Source organism: Cervus elaphus, chromosome 14, assembly GCF_910594005.1.
Source record: "Cervus elaphus chromosome 14, mCerEla1.1, whole genome shotgun sequence".
NCBI lineage: Eukaryota > Metazoa > Chordata > Mammalia > Artiodactyla > Cervidae > Cervus > Cervus elaphus.
The window spans coordinates 69739176-69758032 of record NC_057828.1 but is presented as its reverse complement, the minus strand read 5'-3'; the positions used below and the strand labels follow the sequence as shown (position 1 = coordinate 69758032).

At 38.2% G+C, this 18857-nt stretch overlaps 1 protein-coding gene across 1 annotated transcript in view; it reads left to right on the top strand.

The window, feature by feature from the left end:
* KCNK2 (potassium two pore domain channel subfamily K member 2) overlaps positions 1-18857 on the top strand; it is a 208097-nt gene that overhangs the window by 49958 nt on the left and 139282 nt on the right. The window lies entirely within an intron of this gene.

The following is an 18857-nucleotide window of genomic DNA, read 5'->3' as shown; positions in this document are numbered from 1 at the left end:
ATCCCCACAATATGAATTATTCAACTCCAAATATTGGTGAGGCCAAGTCTGAGAAATCCTGGATTAGAAGTTGCGGGAGAAGAGTCAATGATGATTTCTATGTTTGGGACATCAGCCATGAATGGTGCTCATTAGTCAGTTTTATGATGAGAAAGAAGGGAAGAGGAACAGTTTTGCCTTGTGACTATCATGTAGAATGAAGTAGTATACTGTGGATGAAGAAATACTCAGGTATTTCACTGAATTTTTGCCAAGGTACTCAATTCCTCTCTTATCTGTAAATGATAGTTATGTTAAAGTCAGCTGAGTAGATACAAGAACCCAAACCCACAGGAACTCGAGCTTTTCAAGCTTTCACTTGCAGGGTTTTTTGTGTTTGCACTTCTGGGTTGAGCCAGTTAATGATGTTCAACCATCATTATACAACTTCCATCTATACAACAGAGGCATGAAGAATAAACACGTGTAGACACAGGAAAAACAAAACTCCTCTCAGGAAGGGTGCTCGCTACCTATCTCCTGAAGTTCTTCTGAGATAAGAGTGATAATGACTGATATTTTTCCTAGATACTTTGGGTAATAAGTAAGAAGGTACCAACTGAAAAATGTTTGAGGCCCTGGAATGTATGAGGACGTGAGGTTAGACATTGGACAATTTGTTAAATGAGCAGTGAATAAATGAATGAACAAACCAGCAGGCAGGGAGAGATAAAAAGGACAATGCAAATTATTACAGCTTGTGGAATTTGTTAAATGTACTTTTTTTGGACAGAAATTTATCTGAAAAAGTGATGTTTCATGCTTGAACTCAAATCACAATCACAACAAGGAGATTCTAGTAAAGAGAAAATGAAAATGAATGCTTTCTTTTTCATTGTGTTTCTAGCTTACAAAGGTAGAAGTAAAGTCTTAGATACATATTCGTGAATGAAGTACAGCCCTAGCTGTTGGGTTTTGATTTTTTTTTTTTTTTATCGCTGCTTTTCAAAGCTGTCTTTTCTTAGTCAGTCAGAATGGTCCTCTACCTTACATAGATGATGGGATAGATACCAGAAAATCTATAATTGTGAGCTGCAATTATATTTTTGAGTTTTTCAATTTCTGTTAGTATTAATTCCCCGATTAATCTATGAAATCTAAAGAAATCTATGGTGGGGACTTCCCTGATGGTCCAGTGTTTAAGACTTGGCCTTCAACCTCAGGGGGTGCGGGTTTGATCCCTGGTCGAGGAGCTAATATCCTCCCACATGCCTCGTGGTCAAAAAACCAAAACATGATACAGAAGCCATATTGTAACAAATTCAATAAAGACTTTTAAAATGGTCCACATCAAAAAAATCTTAAAAAAATTAAAGAACTCTACAGTTGCTGAGATTTCTTTTAATTCAGAATTGTCAATGTCACTTTCCTTGATGGGAGGGAATTGGATAGTTAGGAGACTGTTAAAGGGAGTTTTGAGTCTTTCTCCTCCAAGTCAGAAAGGCTTATAAACAGCTCCTTATTTTTAGCTCTGACTGCTAAAGCCCCCAGGTCACTTTGAAAAACTTGAGGGGTCTCAAAGGCTGCTTTGTTTTCGGCACCATCCCTCCACCAGGAAACTAATTCATCATGAGTTAAAAATGAGCTGTATTCTCTTCAGTGTAACTTAGCTTCCCCAGGCATGTACCAAATACCCACTGGAGTTGGTTGGTTCTCCTTGCAGGGGCCAAGAAGGCACCAACCATGAGTTATTATGCACAAGGAAAAGTCTGCAAGTTTTGTGTCAGGTCACTAGCATGTCTTTCTATAAATAGCAAGTGATAATGCAAACCACAAAGATATATAAAGACAAAGAAACTATTGCTTGACGGGGGACATTTTCTTGGCCTTTCTTATACAAGCCAATCAAGGTTTGTTCAAAAAGATGATTCTTGGTGCACATGTATTGATACTTTAAACCATTTTTCATTTTTTCTCATGTGTTCTTTCCACTAGGTTTGTTTTTGCTTATTGTTACCAAATACTATTTGTTCATGAAATTGTATCTTGAAAGCACTAATTTGACTGTTGAGCACGGGATTCAAGTGTAAGAGCCCTCTTTTATTTTTTATTATTATTTTTTAAGATCCCTCTTTTAAATAGTGAATGTAGAATTGAAATTTCATGGTCATTGGACTAAATGAACTGCTCATCTCAGCATATTACAGGAATGTCATAATTTATCATTAAATCTAAACTACATCAGAATCCTGCAAGTTTGATCTTGAATGATTAGTTTATAATATAAGAAGTGTCTATGGCACTCTGTCTTTCAAACAATATTGCCGTTATTCCTCAGTGAGTGAATGTGTACTAAGTCACTTTAGCCGTGTCCGACTCTGTGTTACCCTGTGGACTATAGCCCGCCAGGCTCTTCATCCATGGAATTCTCCAGGCAAGAACACTGGAGTGGGTTGCCGTGTCCTTCTGCAGGGAGTCTTCCCGACCCAGGGATCGAACCAGAGTCTCTTACATTTCCTGCATTGGCAGGCAAGTTCTTTGCCACTGGCACGCCTGGGAAGCCCATTCCTGAGTAAACTTCAATAAAGTTTAAAATGGCCCACATCAGAAAAATCTTTTTTAAAAAATGTTCTGCAAATAGTAACTAGAGGAGCGTGTCCCTTTTCTCTGCTGCCCCACCTAAGCTTCTGAGAATATGCTTGTAACTATGGAGGCAGTTCTTTAGGAATGCCTTCCTGTAACTTGAAAATCAATATGCAGTGCAACATCCATTTGTTAGTCCTTTTTCATGGCTTGTGGAAATGATACATATCTTATTCTGTCTGAAATAGGAAGATATTCCGAGCACGTAGTGAGAATATCTAATCCCACAAAGTTATTGGAAAATATAAAACACTTCTCTGAAGGTGGTATAAAAATACCCAGATACTGATAAATCTTACATCTTTTGCTCTGCTGTTTACTCAGGAATGGGCTTCCTATGCCGTGCTAGTGGCAAAGAACCTGCTTGCCAATGCAGGAGACCTAAGAGACGTGGGTTCCATCCCTGGGTCAGGAAGATCCCCTGGAGGAGGGCATGGCAACCCACTCCAGTATTCTTGCCTGGAGAATCCCATGGACAGAGGAGCCTGGCAGGCTACAGGCATAGGGTTGCAAAGTCGGACATGACTGAGGCGACTTGGCACGCATGCGCGCACAGCATCCACACTATGTTTGTAAGGCAGGATGTGCCTTAACCCAGGGGTCCCCAATCCCTGGGCCATGGACCAGTACCATGGTTAGGAACCAGCCACACAGCAGGATGCAAGTGGTGGGCACACAAGCGAAGCTTCTTCGTCTGTCTTTACAGTCGTTCCCCATTGCTCGCGTTACCGCCCGAGCACAGCCTGCTATCAGGTCAGCAGCAGCCTTAGGTTCTAATAGGAGTGTGAACCCTATTGTGCTTCAGTCATCCTGAAGCCATCCCCCCAGCCCTCCCAGTCCATGGAAAAATCGTCTTCCATGAAACTAACTGGTCTTTGATGCCAAAAATGTTGGGGTCTGCTGCCTTAAACACTCAGGCTGTGGAGACGGCAGAATCAGATCTAGCTCCCAGGAAACTTACTATCCTAAAGACTCAACAGTAGAATAGGAATTATTTAATAATTATCAAAAATGTTTGTCAGAAGAGCTAAATGTAAACAATTTGTCACTTGTTTAGCTCAGAGTGGGTGATAAAGTTTTTACTTGTCTGTATTACTCCTTTTTGGATTTCTGAAAAATCCAAACCTGCTCATTTCCTAACCTGTTCTTAGCCAGCTTTCTGCAGTATTCAGTTGGATTACCCAAAAGTCAGGTTAAGCCTGTGTTTGGGGCCATAGCAAACCAGAGGTATAAATATATTTTTGGAGTGAATTTGGGCTTTTATATTTAAGCAGAGAACTATTATAGGATAATCACAACTTTTTTGGACATTCTTGCCCTTACTTTTCAGCTCAATATTATTCTTGTTTTGAATTATACATAGCAAGTGATGTAGAGACAGGAAAAATGATCTTGTAAGTGCTTATAAGCCTGGTTGGGTATGTGACAAAGGTCCCACATGTACAGAGGGACTAGGCTGGAAGTCAGGGCAGAGAGAATAGTTTTCACAAATGGCCTGACTCTGGACGTGAGAGTCAAGGCAGGACCCACCAGGTGTCAGTGAAGAAAGACGGCTTCTGCCTCCGTCTGTATATCTGTGTTAGGAGCGGGTCTGTGGAATAGACGCTACATTGACCCGCTTTTGGTTCATGGGGTCGCAAAGAGTCGGACACGACTGAGTGACTGAACTGAACTGAACTGAATGAACTGACCTGCTTTTAAGCCTTGGCTCTGCTCCTGAAGTTCTTTCAGTTCTAACAGTCCATAACTTCTAATTTCTATTTGCAAATTTCAGATCAGAAATAACCAGATAAGACAGAGGGACGAGGCAGGGTAGTCTGACTAGAATAGAAGAAGGCAACAGGAGAAGAGACAGAAGGAGGACAGACAGACAGGCCAGGAGGAGGTCAGGGGAAGCCAGAATGAAGGGGAGAAAGAAGAAAGGAGAGAGGGATGGGAAAGAAAAGACAAGGAATATGAAGGAAGGAGAGAGGAGTCACAGAGCCTGAGAGCTTAGGCTGAGGACACAGAGGCGGACAAACTTGTTTTCACACTCAGCTCTGCCACTTCCTGGCTGGGTGACCTAGTCTTGGGTAAGCTGCTTTGTCTTGTCAAGCCCAGGGTACCTTTCAAGGGGTCTATCACATCTGCCCCAGGGAAGTTTCAGAAAGTAATACAGAGTGTCCGTGTGTGCTGGTTTAATACTCAATAAGTAACAGCAGCAATGATGGCGGTGTTGATGGTGATTATGACATGATCGTGATGATGATGATGAAGGGCAAAACTAACAAAGTTTCAGAAGTAAGAAAAAGAGAGGGAGAAGAAACCTGGAGAATAAGAAAGTATAATATAAGGAATTAAAAGGGAAAAAACAAACATGACAGAGGTTAATTTTTTGAATACTACGTAGACTCAGTTGAAGCTTTGCCCCAACCGTCTTTAAGAAATAGCATCTCTTTCTCTTCCCCTTGGTGGCAGCCATGCCCCTCCACTAGCTAGATACAGGTCATTTACCTATCCATTGGCTGCCAGAGGTACTCAGTCCTCACGTTTGTGATATTTACCACCTCCTTGCCCTTCTAGGAGCGACAGAATTGCATCTTATGAGCTGCAGTTTAACTGAACTAAAGATGAATCCAGGACTATTAGTTATGCAGATTGGAGATGCATATATGCTCATTCTAACCCTATATATCTTTTCAGGACATGCTAAAAGCAAAGAAAATTTTCTTGATTCCTCTTTCATTCATCAAAAAGTCCTGTTGACTTTACCTCCAAAACGTGTACTAAATGAACCCACTTTCTTCACACTACTGTCTCACTCGCCTGAGCCTCCATTGGCAGTAACCAGGTTTTCTAAGACAAGCTTTGCTTCCGCTTTTGCCTCCTAGTCTTTCCCCAAAGGTAAAATTATTCCCCTATCAAAAGCATCCTCTGGGATGGCCTCCCTTTGCACTCAAATAAAATCCAAACCTTCTCTCTTTGTTTACAAAGCCCTGAATAATCGCTTCCATTGACCTTTCCAATTTCTATTCTACTTTTCTCCTTGCTTTTTACCCTCCAGCCAGACTGAAGACATTTCTCTCTCTATTTCTTGAACTTGCCAAGTTTTGATGTTTCCCTTTAGGGCTTTTCAAATGGCTCTGTCTTTTCTTTCTTATCTTCATATGCCAGATTCCTTCTTGTCATTCTGATTTTAGCTTAAAAGTCACTCTCTGAGCAGCTTTAGATTGCTACTCCATGTAAAAGTCACCCAGTCTCTCGGGTCACAGTAAACTACTTTATTTCTTCACACAGGCTCTTCTCACTTCTGTTTCTCTCATGTGTGTATCTGGGCATATGTATGTATGTGTGTATAAATGTATGTCTCCTTGCCCAAGAATTTCAGCTCTAAGTGTACAGAGGTCATGCCTGTCTTGCTTACAGAATGTTTCCTGGTGCAAAGAGTTATGGCTAGTATATAATAGGAACTCAATACGTAATCTGTTAAATTAATGATTCAGACTCTGGATACAGAATCCTTGCCACTATTTGAAATTCTTTATAGGTAATCAGCATTCCAATAGAGCTGTTAATCCAGAAAGATTTTCCATCCCTCTTCTATCTTGATAAGTTAATAATGAGTAAAATTTACTAAGTCAGTAGTGATACAAATAGTAAGAAATGCTACTTAGAAAAAAGTTCAGATGATTTCATTTTATTTTTTACTTTTAACATACAAACAACTCAAGGCATCCATCTGCCTTGGGGTGAAGTGAGATTAAGACTGTTAAGGAAAGAAAAAAAAATATCATTTATTTTATGACTTTCAATACAGACTCTTGCAGCAAATCAGTGGCTTTAAAAGCCAGAGGCTGTTGAAAGAAAAAGAATTTTCTAAATCTCTATAGCTCCCATTTAACAGTCTAAAATGCCAGGCCTGGCCAAACCAGATCAGATAATTTCATATACAGGCAATCTGTGATAGAGAAAAGGTGAAATAAAAGAAAAATCTATCTAATCGAGCCCTGGAGAAGGGGAAGAAAGAAAAAAAGAAAATATGGGTAAAAAGTCAGAAGCATACCTTCTTGGTCTGAACCATGGGGCTGTAGGAGTGTGGGTTGCCAATATTCTTAGGCCTTGTTTCTCTTTTGTGATGTGGTCCTCATGCATGGAGGGGCTGAGGCAACTCAGAGACGTGGGCTTGGGGCCCAACACAGTTGGCAGGACAAACCAGCCTGGTCCGTGTGCCTGGGGACCCTGCAATCTTGATGCTTATATAGATGGCAGTGTACGGCCTGGCTTCAGTTTCCCTGAAGCATGGGTTCCGTGGTGAGAGCCAGCAGACCCAGCCTAGGGACTGTAGACTTGGCCAAGACTCAGAGGGTCTGCAGTGCCAGCCAGCCAGAGCTGAGGTGAGGCTGAGTCAGCAGGCTGGGCCTGGACCCAACCCGCAGGGAGAGCAGAGACTCTCGGTGTATTGATCTGAGGATCAAGTGTTGATACTAGCAGGATGCTCTGGAAGAGACTGGCCTGATGATACTTCAGGGGATCAACTAACTCACAGCAAGGGAGGGACATGCCCTCCTCCGTGGCCTCCTTCCTCCCAATACCAAGAAATGAGGTAAACATTGGCCTGTTCCCCAGACCCCATCTCTGAAAGAAGCCAGGAGAGGTAGTGACTGAGGACAGAGCAAATATTCCCAAAGGACGAGCAATGTAATACCTAGGTGTCTGGTATAAACTAATGGCTCAGATAGACTTTTTTTTTTTTGGCTGCATCGGATCTAGTTGTGGGTTTTTGTTGTGGCACGTGGTCTTCCCTCTAGTTGAGGTGATGTGTGCTCAGTAGTTGTGGCTCCTGGGCCTTGGTGCACAAACTTAGAAGTTGTGGCACGTGGGCATGTGGGATTTTAGTTCCCTGACCAGGGATCAGAACCCACATCCCCTGTGTTGGAAGGCAGATTCTTAACCACTGGACCACCAGGGAAGTCCCTCAAATGGACTTTTGAACTGACTTGAACTCAATTCATCCCCCCCTACCTCCCTCCCTTTCTCCCTTTTTCTTACGCCATATAGCAGGTAAGGGATTTGGGGAAGATCAGAGCAGTTTCAGACAAAACTATGAATCTACATTTTCTCTACATACCTGTCTTGTGAGTTGCTTTTGTAACTCATTTTACCATGTTGAATGGAAACTCATTCTTCATTCTGATGCCTTAGATATTTACTGAATATGAATTATCTTCTCAAACTGAGACTAATAATATCAACACCAAATATGATTTCTTAAGTTTATCACTTTTTGTGTGGATATAAAAACATGAAGGAATACATTTAGGAAGACATTTATCTATTTAAGTTAAATATTAAGTTTAAGAATATATGATTGTACAGCTAGAAGATTATATATATTGTTGTTGTTGTTCAGTCACCAAGTCATATCCGACTCTTTGCGACCTCATGGACTGCAGCACACCAGCCTTCCCTGTCCCTCATCATCTCCTGAAGTTTGTCCACGTTCATGTCCGTTGCATTGGTATATATGCATATATAAAATGTTTTTAAAATTCTCAATAAATTTTCTAATTACAGAAGACATGAATGTTAGGAAAATTTGGATCACATAACCATATATAATAGAAATAGATCTAGCGCAAAATTGGTAGTAGCATGTTATATATTCTGTTTTTATCACCTTTTTAAAAACTGATATTATAGTAACTGATTTGTATATCATGCTATGTACCATGTTCAACTTCCAAATCCTTTAAATATTCATTTAATCAGATTGAGAATATTTTCCCATACCATTAAAATATCTTCAAAAAACAGTTTTTAATTTGTATGTAATGTTCAAAAATGCCTATAAATCATGATTTATTAAACCATAGCTCTAATGATGGACAATAAACATTTCTTCTATAGAAATAATTCTGCTTATAGATAAAACTTTATGTATATCTCCCTATTGTAGCTTGTATGAGAGTGAGGTTTATTATTAATGGATTCATCTATTATCAACTATTATCACCTTCAAACAATATGGTCTTTGCTTATCCTCAAAATTCTTTGAAGCATCTGCTTTAAACATCCATGTAAAATGAATGAGATTTGACCTACTTTAAATTTTGAAATTAGTTACAAATATGAATCTCTCGAGTATTTATATAGTTTATTTTTCAAATTAAGTTTCAATGTCCCTTTAAAAGAAAAAACCTCCAAAGAACAAGTTTTAAATTGTATTATTGATTATTTTTAAGTGTCTGTTGATTTAAAAATTTATGATAGCTTGTCAAATATGCAAATAGTCTGTGGATTAAAACTTAATTAATTCACTGGTGCAAACTCTTGAGGCCTTCCAAAAATATCTTAAGAGTTACTTTGTATATCTGAGTGGATTTAAGAAAGAAGTGAATTTCTTTAATCCAGATGTATTGTTTTTCTCTAATAAAAAATAGTTGTCCTTATAATTAATTTAAGTAATTAACAGTGGCTCAGCCTGTTTCTTTGGAAACATATTATTTAGGAAATAGTCAAGGGATAGTTGGGATAAAGAAGGATTTATTAGCATTTGTTTTATTTTTAGAAGAAAATAATCTTAAAGTTATAGAAGCTTTAATTAAACACTGACTTTAAATCCTAAAAATTACTTATAAATTATTAGGCAGTTTAAAGTAATTTTACAGTGTAATAATAGATACTAACAATCCTCAACACAATATTATGCTTTTAACAGTAACATTCTTCCTTTCAGCTCTAGTCAATACATGGCATTCATTAAATTCTACACAAGTTTCTGACAGAGTTAATTGTCTAAGCCTGTTCAAAAGGCCAAAAATTTCTCTCAGGGAATCAAAATATTATGCTGAAAACCAAAGACACAGATAAGAGGGTGGACTTAATTTAAAGAAAAGAGATGAATCCTGCTCAATAAACAGACTCTCTACTTCGGTTTTAATAGCTACAACATTTTTTTTTTTTTAAGCACCACTACACATCAGTTTAAGCCCTTTGAAATCTAAACAAGACTCGTGGTCAGCTCATAAGCCAAACTCACTGAATTTTGTGTCTAGTATCTTAGCAATTCTACAACATCCAGTATTTTACATGTATGTGGAACATAGTGGGAAAATAAATATATCAAGGTTCCAAATGGCCAACTCTAAGAAGGAAGCTAAGACAAACATGGAATCTACAAGAACCCTAAGCCCAAAATGCAAAGTAAAATCTTTAAGCTGGTACTCATGATCCTTAGATGTGGAGTGGACTGAAGTCTCATTCAACACAATTAATTAAACAGTGCAGCAACTGTGCAATAAGATCATGGGAGGTTTGTTTAAACCAAAACCATATGAAAATCTTTTAATATGTTTAAAACTACTGATCCCAAACACATTTTATACACTCTTCAAACATTTATTACAACTTCCACTACATGTTGGCCCCTGGTCTGAAATTTGCGGATCTAGAAAGTGAAAGATATATACTCTGATTTCAAAGGAGAATGAACGTACCAGAAAATGAAAGAATGTAATACAGTGAAATGAGAATTATGAAAGAATAAACTTACTGCTGGAAGGAAGAGTCCAAAAAGTTTCCTGTGAGAGAAGAGAAGAGGGAGATGGTAATGCTCAGCCTTGGAAGGTGTTCTGAAGGATGAGTGGAAGTTAGCCAGATGGATTTTGGTCAAGAAGCAAGGAGATCTTATGCAAAGAGATGTCAGCTTGGGAGAGCTTGCATTGTTTGGGGGAACATAGCAGTGAAAGGCTAGGAACTAGAGTCATAATATGTGGAAGCAAAATAGAACATGAACCTGAAGAAACATGCAAATGAAAGCCTCTGTAACTTGCCAGTAGCTGTAATTTTATTTTGAAGGCTGTGGGAAGCCACTGGAAGGTTTATAGCAAGGTTGGATTCTGACCAGGGTGGGGAAAAGGTTAGAGAGAGATATGGCAGAGGCGAGGACACTAACTTAGAGCCTACAGCAGGAATCCAGGTCACAAAGATGAGGTAACCCTTCCCTGTCCACATCTCCATGCAGACTCATATTTTGGCTTTTCTACTCCATGTGTCATAAGCATTTGAAAGATGCTTTCCCTGCCTCTTCAGAGAGTAACTGTGCTAATGATAATAACTAATGCCTATATGTCAGACACTTCTACACCCTTTACAGGTCACAAATGATATAATTCTCAGAACAGCCCTATGAGGAAAGTACTATCATTATCTCCACTTTATAGGGGAAAAAAAAGGAACAAGACAGTCACAAAGCAAATGGGTGGCAGAAACTTGCTTCTGAGTCTGTTTTTGACCAATGTGCTTTCATTACATCATTCTTTGGATAATTTCTTTCCTTTGTCTTGATTACTCTCCTTGGTTTGATTTTGATTTTGTTTTGGCTTAGTGAGTTTTCAGTCACCCACGCCCACCCACGTTTCAGTCTCTGCACCTAGACTTGATCCTGGTAGGACCCTGGGTTGACCGCTCAGCTGAGGTCACCCACCTCCAGGTAAGACTTGGCACTATAAATCATGGGCTGGAGAATAAAGGGTGTAAACTACTCACGAGTTAGAATTTGTGGGATTTGTTGACTAAATGCACATATTGGGTTAGGAAGCAAACAGGTACAAGGGTGTTAGACCACAATTATTGGTTGTCAATATTCATGTTTACATTATTAATATTTAAAAATATTATTCACTGTGACCCACACAGTGAAGTGTGACTGTATTTCCTTTTTAGTATTACTTGTCTTTCCTCTGAAATTAATAATCGCCTTATTTTTTTAATTTGCTCTTTCCCATGTACGTATCATTGTATTGTTCCTCAAGTCTCTGACAGAAATATAAATCTTTTCTCACCGTATCACCTATGAGGAAATCTGTCAAGTTCATTTTTTACTTGCAGACATCCTTCCAGCCTTCCTTACATCCTCTTTTAATCAGACAATCTGCTCCTTAAGGCTGTCTGATCTCTGAAGTCCTGGGCTTCCCTTTACCATCTTTCTGTGAATTGCTTTTGCCTCATTTCTATATTCTGTATTGTATGTCTTCCAATTTCTTATTCTGTTTCTTGGCTTTTTTGGAGCTTGTGTGCTAAGTTGCTTTTGTTGTGTCCGACTCTTTGCGACCCTGTGGACTGTAGCCCACCAGGCTCCTCTGTCCATGGGATTCTCCAGGCAAGAATGCTGGAGTGGGTTGCCATGCCCTCCTCCAGGGGATCTTCCTGACCCAGGGATTGAACCTTCGTCTCTTATGTCTCCTGCACTGGTAGGTGGATTCTTTACCGCTATATTATCCCACAATTGCTGAGAAAGAGCTCACAAAAAACTGGGCAGAATCCACATTATGCCCCACATAGATAGACATAGATAGTCAATGATAGACGTGCATTCTGATTGATGTTGGTCTTCTGTCCTGATTGTTTTTGAATATTTGGAATTTCTTGTCAACATATAAGGTAAATATTTTGAGAATTTGCATGTCTGAAAATAACTGTATTCTAAGAGATAAGCAAGTATTGTATATTAACACACATATATGGAATATAAAAAAATGGTACTGATGAACCTAGTAGAGAACAGACTTGTGGACCCAGCGGGGGAGGGTGAGAGTGGGACACCCTGAGAAAGTAGCCTTGACATATGTATACACTATCATGTGGGAAATAGTGAAAGGGAAGTTGCCAAATAACACAAGGAGCTCAGCCTGGCACTCTGTGATGACATAGAGGGACGGGATGGGGTTGATAGGGAGGCTCAGGAGGGAAGGGATATATACATATATATAATTATGACCAATTTGCAATTTATGGCAGAAACCAACACAAAAGTGTAAAGCAATTTTCCACCAATTAATAAATTCAAAGGATTAGTTTAGTAGGTATAGAATTCTCATTTGGACATCATTTTTACTCTGAAATGGCAGTTTTTGCTAAATTTTATTCAAATTCTGGTGTTAAGGTTTATATGTCCAAGTGAAGTGAAAGTCACTCAGTAGTGTCTGACTCTTTGTGACCCCATGGACTATACAGTCCACGTAATTCTCCAGGCCTGAATACTGGAGTGGGTAGCCTTTTCCTTCTTCAGGGGATCTTCTAAACCCAGGGATTGAACCCAGGTTTTCCACATTGCAGGCAGATTTCTTTACCAGCTGAGCCACCAGGGAAGTCTGTTTATACATTCAAAATCATTCTAAATTCTGATTTGTAGTAAGTGACCTATTTCTTCTCTTTTGAAGTGTTATGGATCTTCTTTTTATCTCCATTGCTCTGGCAATTTCTAGTTTTTTTTTCATTTATTGAGCTGTATGTTATGTGAGATATTTCAGTATGATGACTTTTGGTCTTCAGTTCTGGAAATTTTTCTGTTATTTTTCGGACAACTTTCTCTGCTAAATCTCTTTTTCTGAAACTACTACTATTTTAACACTAGGACCTCTGAACTAATGCTCCATCTTATATTTTCTTTCCTCTTTTCTATTCTCTGTATTTTTTGTAAATTTCCAAGGAGTACCCTCAGATGTATCTGCTCAAACTTCTCTGCAATTTTTCATTAGGGCTACCCAAATTTTGATTTCCAAGAATTTCTTTTTGTTTCCGGATCACTTCTTTTTTATAACCTCCTGTTATTTTTTGGATTGTTTTTTTTTTTTTTTGATCAATAATTAATTTTATTGAATTTTCACTAAAAATATAGGTTTATCTGTTTATTTTACTGAGATATAAGCAACAAATAAAAATTGTATTTATTTAAAGAGTCTCGTATGATGATTTTGTATAAGTATGTATTGGAAATGATTACCACAATCAAGCTAATCATCACATCTGTCATCTCACCTAGTTACTTCTCTTAGCTCTCAGAATAAAACTTATAGTTTCTGTGAAATTACCTTTTGGTCTCTGAATTGTCTCAGTGTGCTGAGATTTTTTTCTTTAAGTTGTTTTGCTCTTTTTTGCATTAAAGGATTTCCTCTTTCGTTCAATGATCCCTGGTGGTGCATTTGTGTTTATGAGAACTAACAGCAATGTGTGTGTGTGGTGGGAAGTGCCTCTGGAGTGGTGAGTTTCTGAGTAGCGACTTTCCTATAGGGATCAGGCAGACAGTGAGCTCCAGACCTTTCTTCTTGGGCCTGTCAACTTCTCCACAGAGGAATTACCTAATCCTTGGCCTGGGGAACTGACTTAAGCCTGCTGTCAGCATTCTGGGAGCCAAGTGAGGGAAGGGAGCATTTCTTCAAACTGTCTGAAAAATAGCACTGATTCTTGTTTAATTTGTTCTGTATTTCGTCCAGATTTGTTGGGATTACTGAGACTTCTCTTCATGAACAATTATAGTAAGCATCTGGGCCAGTCCTAGAAACTGTGATTCTCACCATATACTTTAAACACTGTAAGACTCTAAAAAATCATCTTTGCGGATGATTAAATTCTTTCATCAATTTGCCATAATGACTGACATTTTTACCACTAAACTTTGTGAGCAAAGCTTCCTTTATACACACCTATGTTATCTGAAAGAAGTATACATCATCAAATAACATACAATGTTAGCTAGTTATCTCTTAATCCAGATTCTCTGAATGGCAGGCAGACAGATTTCTTTTGACTGGGAAGAGAGTAAAGGAAACACATATAATGCATGATATGCTAGCCTTCATTTCCCTACTGGAATATCAGAACTGAGGAAACTGGTGGATTTGGTGCTGTGTAGAAATGGAGAAAGAACACAAAGAAATAGAACAATATTTTTGAAGGGAAAACAAAATTAATACTGGTTGGCTCTGTAAAAGTAAGGACTTAAAAGTGAGCAGAGTGGAAGGGGCCCCATAGAATGTGTCTGGGGGTTTTATGGACCGGTTCCCTTGAGCAGTCCTAAAGTAGGAAAAGAAACATGATGTGAGGGTGACATCACTGAGAAAAAGGGATTGTTATCTATCTATCTAAATATCTATCTACCAGGTAATTAAGCATTTTTTGGTAATCTAAGTAAGCTATATAGATTCACAGGTACTCATGCAAAGAGAATTAGAGAAACGGGATTCTACATGAAACTTTAAAGTTAAAATACCACATTTATCTGAAATATCTGAACTATCCTGATAATTGAGACAAAATTGTGTCAAGTCTGCATTTTTAAAAGCTTATGTCTGTAAGTATTTAATACAGATGGATCCAACCAAAGAAAATAAATAACTGTATTTCATATAGTTCAGGAAATTCAGAAACTTCCCAAGTCCTAGAAACAGTGTTTGGCTGCATCACCTTGGTGAGGAGGCTGCAGAATCCAGTGTCTAGAACAGTTTTTATTTCCCTGGATGATTCCAACAGGCTTGGGCTTGCTCACTATTTTCTAACGACCTCACTGCTTGGACACCGAGTTCCTCCATAAAGGGATGCAGGTAACTGGGAAAGTTATGGCTTGCTCTAGGTATAGCTGGAACCTGGGTCAGGGAGGAAGCCGGCAAAACTACTGCTGAGTCTGACCTTCCGGGAGCTGAGAAACAGGCCACTCTGGTTTTCTTAAACATCAAGGCCAGGCTTCACTGAAGGCAGGGTTGTTTAATATTCAAGAGCTCAGACTGAAGTCCATCTCTGCTAATTATATTACTTATACTTGAATTATTTGGAGTTTCAAAGAAAAGGTCTATCTTCTTTCTGCTCTTGCTTCCCTCCCACTGCTGGCTGTGTGCATGCTTAGTCGTGTCAGACTTTCTGTGACCCCATGGATTGTAGCCTGGCAAGCTCCTCTGTCCATGGGGTTATCCAGGCAAGAATACTGGAGTGGGTCGGCATTTCCTTCTCCAGGGGATCTTCCTGATCCAGAGACTGAACCCACGTCCTTTGTGTCTCCTGCATTGGCAGGGCGGATTCTTTACCACTCCACCACCTGGGAAGCCATACATCCTGTTTATTTCTTGTGTTTGTGGGTTGTGCAGGGTTATGGTGCAGTGTTTAAACATTAGCTGTGTCTTATCAAACAGATTAGGTTATGATTTGACTTGGGGAAACTTTAGAAATGAAAGGTAATAAAGGATTACAAATTTGCAAGTAATGCAATATACTACTTATTTAAACTAATTTTACATTGAGGGATTAGACATTATATTATCAAGCCTTTGCATTCTTACCTATAGAGATTTATCTAATGCTTTAAGCAAGTTATTTTTTAGATTTTTTGTAAACAGAACTTTTGAAATGGAACAAGATTTTTACAGGTACTCTAATTTGAAGATGCACTCAGATAAATCCTCTTACAAAGCCAGGAGCTGCCACCTATTTTATCTGTCTTCAAAGATTGGATTTGAACCAGAAGTTGCAGAGAAATTTAGGTGTTCTTTAAATTTTTTTCCAAAAGACTTTTTATTGGCCCTTAGTCTTAGCTAGATTTTTTAGGGTAAAATAAAAAGAATGAAAAGTAAGAAATTCAAGCATCTAATTCGGTGAGTTGAGATATATGAAGTACATTTATTGAAACATTTAGGCTCTCAAAACTAAAGTTCTTTCCTTTAGCATTACTCATCTGGTTATTGACTAGAAGTAAATTATGACTCAGTGTTTCAGTTTCATATTAAATGAGAATCAGGTACCCAGGAGCCAAATGATAAAAAGGACTTTGTCTAGGAAAATGTTTTTAGGAAATTGTGCATGTGATTAACAAGCAAGTCTCTTCTTCTAAGCTACTGCTTTGTTTTCACAAACACTACAATCTTCTTTGATGGGAAATGTGGACAACTTACATTAGCAACCCATGTTCTGAGTTAATAGCCTGTCTAACTATTAAGTCATATGTCTTTGAAGGAAAAACTGAGAGGAAAGGAAAAGAAAGATGTCTCTTCTTAAATTTCAAAAGAGAAACTCCCACCTGCTTTTCTTGCCAGTACTCTAAGCTGGGTGTGAATTTGGTGACTGCTGGATGGTTTTTGGTGTGGATCTTTGGGTCAGCGTGCAAAGTGCATGCCTTGCCTATCATTTCTAATCCCTGGCTTTCAACTCAGGACTTTTTGCTTTGATAAAGCAGTGAGTAGAAACGGCTGGTCAAGGTAGTCTAACAATGTGAAAAGGCATGAAAGAAACTCTTTGCTTCATATTCATAAGACTTTCTTTCATTTTTCTAACCTAAGGCAAATATTAGATTTCAAGTGATAAAGATTTTTACTCTAAATTTGATTAGATATCATTCTGAAAAAGCTCTGCATATCTCAACATGGATAAATCTTGACAAGGTAAGTTTTAAATGAAAAAAAAAGCCAGTTGAAAAGAATTAATTTAATACAGTACCATTTATGTAAATTTTAAAATGCTTTATATTTTATGGCTACGTAGGCACATGAGAAAAACACATTTACAGTCACAAGAAGGATGAGCACCAGCTCCAGTAGGGCCGTTATTTCGGAAGAAGGAGACAGATGAAAGGAACAGGGTGGGCTAGGTGAATCAGGACTGTGATTATAATATGTTTTTTTTTAATCAAAAAAGGAGAAAAATATATATCTGAAGCAAATACGGCAAAATGTTAGTACTTTTAAAAGCCAGGTTTACACTCTTTTAGGTTATTTTGTAATATTTGCTACTTAAAAATTGGCAAAATTTTTATAAACAAAAAAGTTTCTGAGGTTGCTAAAATATTGGAGTTCATTTAACAAGGCTTTATTGGGAATCTACTGTGTATTAGGTATTAGGGAGAGTGACATGAGGGTGACTCTGCCCCTACCCTAAGGAATGCACTGTCAAGGGGGAAAGAGATACCCTTGACATAATAAATACCCATAATCATGTTATACGTGGTCATCGCAATCATGTTATACATAATGGTTTCTACATGGAATGATTAACTCTGAGACGATGACTTTACTGGCTGAATCTTAATGAAACCTAGACCAAGTTAATGACAAAAATCATCATGAATTGAATTTTAAAAATAACATTTTCATATTTAATATTTCAAATCGATTGCTAACAAAGTATTCTCAAAGAGAGGTTCTCAAATATAACTGGCATATACTCCCATGTAGTTTATTTAATAAATATTCATTATGTACCTTAGCAGATTTCCTTTGTGGTACCTTCTAACTCTGTCTTTATGATTCATATTTTTGTTCATGAAAATGTCTTCATGGCAAGATAAATCTTTCCAGAGAGTGTTGTCTGGTCTTCATATTTTTATCTCCCAACCCCTAGAGCTTTAAGTATATATGTACTATTTATGTATAAACAATAGCAATGGTTCAATAACAATAGACAATAGCAATGATAAATTTTTATTGAATGCCTACTATATGTTATCGGACCATAGTAAAAGAGTACTTAACTCTGAACTCAGAATTCAGGGTCAAGGGTAGCAGGAAACATACATAGATTTAAAATCTATATTTCCAGAAATATGTGGATATAGTATGTGAAAAATGTAATGTCACATATGAAGATGTTACAAATGACAAATTTGTAACATCACTTCAGGCAGTGAGTGATCACTTCAGTACAGTGAAGTTACATCACTTCAGGCAAAAGAAACACTACAGTTAATTACCAAGAAGGTTGACAAGACATTTTGGAATCTGAAAAATGCACTACTGGTTCCCCTTCTTGAGAAAATATTAATGCAAAACAGTAAATTTTTTTTATACCCAACTTTTGTCCAAAGAAAAGCTACCACAAAATAGCATTCTACTGTTGGGGTAGAAAAAAATGCCATTTATTCTTCTCATGGCTGTGCTTGGTGGCCAACAGATTTTCATCAAAACTTGTTAAAAATAAAACAGTAAATATTTGACATCTCAATTTTAATTAAAATGAGCATAACGTGATACCAAGGTGAGAAGAATAGAAGAGATCCCTGATAAATCGGCAAAGAGGGAACAGGTACAGTATCTGACTCACAGGAGTAAATACACATTACACCTGTTGGCTCAACAGAAAACTCCATTCCTGGAACCCTACTGTGTATGTTATTTGCATACATTGGTCCCCTTAGCAACCAACAACTTGGGGTTCTAAAAATTTTACCTGAACCAAAGTCCTGTTTGTGGAAGAGTTTTATCTGTGTCCAGAAGACAACATTGATAACAATGAAGGGGGACGAATCAAGCAAACCCAGAAATGTTGAAAGCATTCATAGTTGCTAAGGAGATAGAAAGTAAAGTCAACACAATTTAAAGGCCAGTTGTGGCTCAGCCGGTAAAGAATCCGCCTGCATTGAGGGAAACCAGGGTTCAATCCCTGGGTTGGAAAGATACCCTGGAGAAGGGAAAGGCTAACCACTCTAGTATTGTGGCCTG